Genomic DNA, 5,000 nt, shown 5'->3' on the forward strand with positions numbered 1-5,000 from the left:
CTCTCTCTCTCTCTCTCTCTGCCTCTCTCTCTCTCTCTCTCTCTCTCTCTCTCTCTCTCTCTCTCTCTCTCTCTCTCTCTCTCGCTCTCTCTCTCTCTTTCTCTCTTTCTCTCTCTCTCTCTCTCTCTCTCTCTCTCTCTCTCTCTCTCTCTCTCTCTCTCTCTCTCTCCATCTATCTATCTATCTATATATCTGCCTACCTGTCTATCAGAATAACTATATCATATATATATATATATATATATATATATATATATATATATATATATATATATATATATATATATATGTAAATGTATATATACATATATATATACATCAGTCAATCTATCTACCTACTTATCTGTCTGTCTGTATATTTATCTCTATCACACTATCTATCTGTCTGTCTACCTGTCAACCTATCTATCTATCTGTATAATCTGCCAATTTACCAATATATCTGACAATCTACCTATCCATCTGCCTATCTGTCTGCCAATCTATCTACCCGCCTATCTGCCTGCATACCCACCCACCCCCACCTGGGCACCATCTCTTCTGCCCTGATACCACGCCACTCTGAGAGGACGCTGGTATTCTTTGGTGGTGTGTGTTATGCAGTGTCCGTCGAGCGGGTCGCTTCATATTCAGATGCGTGGCGATCTGTGCATAGGGAGCGTGGGACTGGCAGTGAGAACCAAGCTGTATTTTCGTCTGACGTGGTGTGTGTGTGTGTGTGTGGGAGGGGGGGGGCGTGTGTGTGTGTGTGGGAGGGGGGGGGCGTGTGTGTGTGTGTGTGTGTGTGTGGGAGGGGGGGGCGTGTGTGTGTGTGTGTGTGTGAGGGGGGGGGGCGTGTGTGTGTGCGTGCGTGTGTGGGAGTGCGTGTGCGTGTGCATGTACGTGCTTATATAAAGAAAGAGAAACAGAGACACAGACAGGCATACAATCAAACAAGCACAGAAAAACTTTTAAAAAAAAACTATAAAAAAAAAAAATTGTGTATGGGGGGGAGAGTAGAACGCGCGGAAGGCCAGAAAAGAGAGAGACCTTCATTTCCGTCTCCATTCACAAAAAATCAGAATCAATATTTTCCCTTCATATCCGACCCGTGATTGCTGCCACGCTGAATTTGCCCCAAATGATTTGGCTCTGGCCGGAGCGCTTGAGCAATATTGCAGAATATCGCTTTTTTTCCGCATGACTGTTGATATTATTGTTGTTGTTGTTTTTGTCATTGGCATTATTGTTCGTTATCATTATCATAAATGTTATGTTCAGTATTCCTTTAGTTATGATTAGTATTAACCATATTATTACTACTACCTTTATCATAATTACAATTATCATCTTCAATTTTAATTTTCATTATAATTACCAAAATCATTATAACTATTTAGTGCTGTTATCATTATTATCATCACTATACTTCTATAATATTTTACCATTGTTATTATAATTTGTATTATTATTATTGATGTTATTAATATCAACATCATGATAAATATATTCGTAATATTATTACAATTATCACTGTATTATTGTCATTTTTTAACATTATTGTTATTAACATTATGATAATTGTTACTGGCTTCCTTATTACTATTTTTATCATTATCATAATAATTATCGTTAGTATTATCATGTTTATTATCATTATCATTATTATTATTTGTATCATTATCATTATTATTATTTGTATCATTATCATTATAATTTATATTATCATTATTATTATCACTACCATAATTATTGCTATTATTATTATCATCATCATTATTGTGATCGCTATGACTATTATTATAATTACTATTACTATTATAGGTCTACATTCCATTAACAAAATAACGACAGAATGTACGGTCTTGGTTCATGCATTTTTTTTCACTCTCTCTCTCTCTTTCTCTTCCCTCGTCTCTCTCTCTTCCTTCGTCTCTCTCTTCCCTCGTCTCTCTCTCTTCCCTCGTCTCTCTCACTCTTTCTTTCCTCGTCTCTCTCTCTCCCTCTCTCTTTCCTTGTCTCTCTCTCTCTCTCTCTTTCCTTGTCTCTCTCTCTCTCTCTTTCCTTGTCTCTCTCTCTCTCTCTTTCCTTGTCTCTCTCACTCTCTTCCCTCGTCTCTCTCTCCTCCCTCGTCTCTCTCTCTTCCCTCGTCATTCTCTCGTTCTTACCCGTTTCAATATTTGGATGATTTGTTGACTACTACAGGAAATATGATGAATAAAAGATTAGGATGAAAAAGTATATAATTTTATATAATTTCTTTCCTTTAAACATGTGACATTAAGTCATACCTCATCTTTCTCCTTTAAAACAATGCAAACAAAGCTGAGGTACTTTGATAACAGCTATAACTAGTCAACTCGCATAACACACACACACACACACACACACACACACACACACATACACACACACATACACACACACACACACACACACACACACACACATACACACACACACACACACACACACACACACACACACATACAAACACACACACACACACACACACATACACACACACATACACACACACACACACAGACACACACACACAAACACACACACACACACACACACACACACACACACATACAAACACACACACACACACACACACACACACACACACATACAAACACACACACACACACACACACATACACACACACATACACACACACACACACACACACACACACACATACACACACACACACACACACACACACACACACACACACACACACATACAAACACACACACACACACACACACACACACATACACACACACACACACACACACACACACACACACACACATATATATATATATATATATATATATACAAATCTATATAATATGAACATAACAAATTCGCCTTTGTATTTATGTTGAAGTAACTGTCTAATGAATGTGCATCATCGGATATGGTTACAAGGCTAAACAGCTTAAGACTTTCTTCTGCCTGTAGTGAATAATAAATATATCGAAGCAGCGAGCCTCTCAGACACACACCCACAAACGTAATACAAACTCCTAACCCCTTTCCCTTTCCACACACAAACCCCTAAGATACTCCCCCTCCCCCCATTCTAAGCCCGAAATTAAAAAAAAAAAAGGAAAAAAAAGAAACATATCAATATAAAAATAAAAGAGCGCAAGAAAGAAAGAGTGCAGAATAAAAGCATGAACTCGGTGTTGGTGGCGAGACCTTGAGGCATCCAGCAGGTGGCGCCAGAACCTCGAGTGGATATCAACAGAGAAATGCATCCAGTAACCTTATTAAATTTCCTCGTGTCTTTTTCTTTTTTTTATCGTGATGGGGTTTTATTTCATGTCGTGTTTTGCTGTTTTCTTGTTTGTTTGTTGTTGTTGTTGTTATTCTGGTTTGGGATGCATGTAGGTTAGTGTCTTTGAACATATAAATTATTAAGAAATAAAATCGTCGGTTTGGAAAATCTCGCAGTTTCCCCTCTGGCACGACGTAACCGAGACTGGTAATATATTTTTTACATTTCTTAAAAATAAAATGACACAAATACCTTCACTTGAATTTCCCAATGAACAAAAAAAAAACAATTTAAAAAATATATATCACCGACGTGATAACCCAACCGCTTAAAAAAAAAAGAACAGCAAATAAAAAATAGTAATATGAACCGAGAAAAAACCCAGAAAACAAGTGAATGAAAACCGAAATAACGTTATGCACAAGGATAGTAGAGTAAACAAGTTGGCTGAGGGCCTGAGCACCGCCCGAGTGTCAAGTTGCAAGAATACCGGTTTTCAGGCCACAACCATTCACACCATACACACACACCGGGAGTGTCTACCCTATACACACTGTCTGGGCTGAAATGTCACCTCCCTGCTTACACTTTGGTCGAAACGAGGTGCGTTATTTCGCTGTTTTTGGGGTGTTCATTGCAAGGGAAAATGATAAAGTGGACTAAGGAATCTGATTCGTATTGTCTATTTTTTTTTAAACCTTCATGCACAAGACAATTCTATTTTAATTTTATTGTTTATTGTCGTTTCGTTTTTTTTTTTTTTTTTTTTCTTAAAATCTTCATTGCAACTCACCTTTGCATGCGGCGAAAACCGGAAGGGTAGGAGGGGGGGAGGGGAGAATCCTGCTACGTTGAGTATCCAAACACGGAATACAAAATCTAAAAATCCAAAAGCCGGAAAAAAACGAATCACAGACACTACTGTACGATCAAAAAAGAAAACAGGTAATGGAAATTCACGTCAGATGTTTCCCCAACACTGTCACATTGTAGACTGTCGGAATCGTGCGCTGCCAACCAACACACCTGGGAAAACCTATCGTACCGGAGGGAAAATGTGGTCTAACAGGTGCTCCAGTTTGTTTCTTTTCTTTCCTTTCATAAAAACAGTACGTGTTTGTTTGTTTTGTTATCCTATCCGTCGTATTTTCACTCTGCATCCCGACGCAAGGAGAGACTTTTACCTTCCGTGGTTTGATGTGTACATCGAAAACTCGTCCCAGACATGCACTGTACATGTCGACCGAAAGAAACAGGTTCCACTCATCCCGCAAACCACAAAGTTACAAAACCGACATGGATTAATTACACTGTAACCAATATCGAGTTTCAAAGAACCCCTCCTTCGGTAGCCAATTAATTATTTTCACCGAGGCTTCCTCACATATAGACCACTCGGGTAGTTCCTCAATATCTCAACTGATAACACGGGGTTCTCTCCTGCATTAAGTACCATTCCCCAAGACAATTCAATTATTTGTTTCTTTAAAGGATGTACTTCTTTGCGATATGAAACCAATATCTATTCCTGGCGAGGGATTTTATTAGAGGAAGGTAAAAGTATGGATGCGTTATTACTATTGTTATTACTGTTATTTCTAACGTTATCATCATTGTTGTTTTTTTCGTTATTGTTGTTATGTTGATTATCAGTATTATCATTATCAGTAATACCTTTTTAATCATTGTTGTTATTGTTATCATCATCACCAATGTTTTTTC

This window comes from Penaeus chinensis, chromosome 14 (assembly GCF_019202785.1).
Source record: "Penaeus chinensis breed Huanghai No. 1 chromosome 14, ASM1920278v2, whole genome shotgun sequence".
Taxonomy (NCBI): Eukaryota; Metazoa; Arthropoda; class Malacostraca; order Decapoda; family Penaeidae; genus Penaeus; species Penaeus chinensis.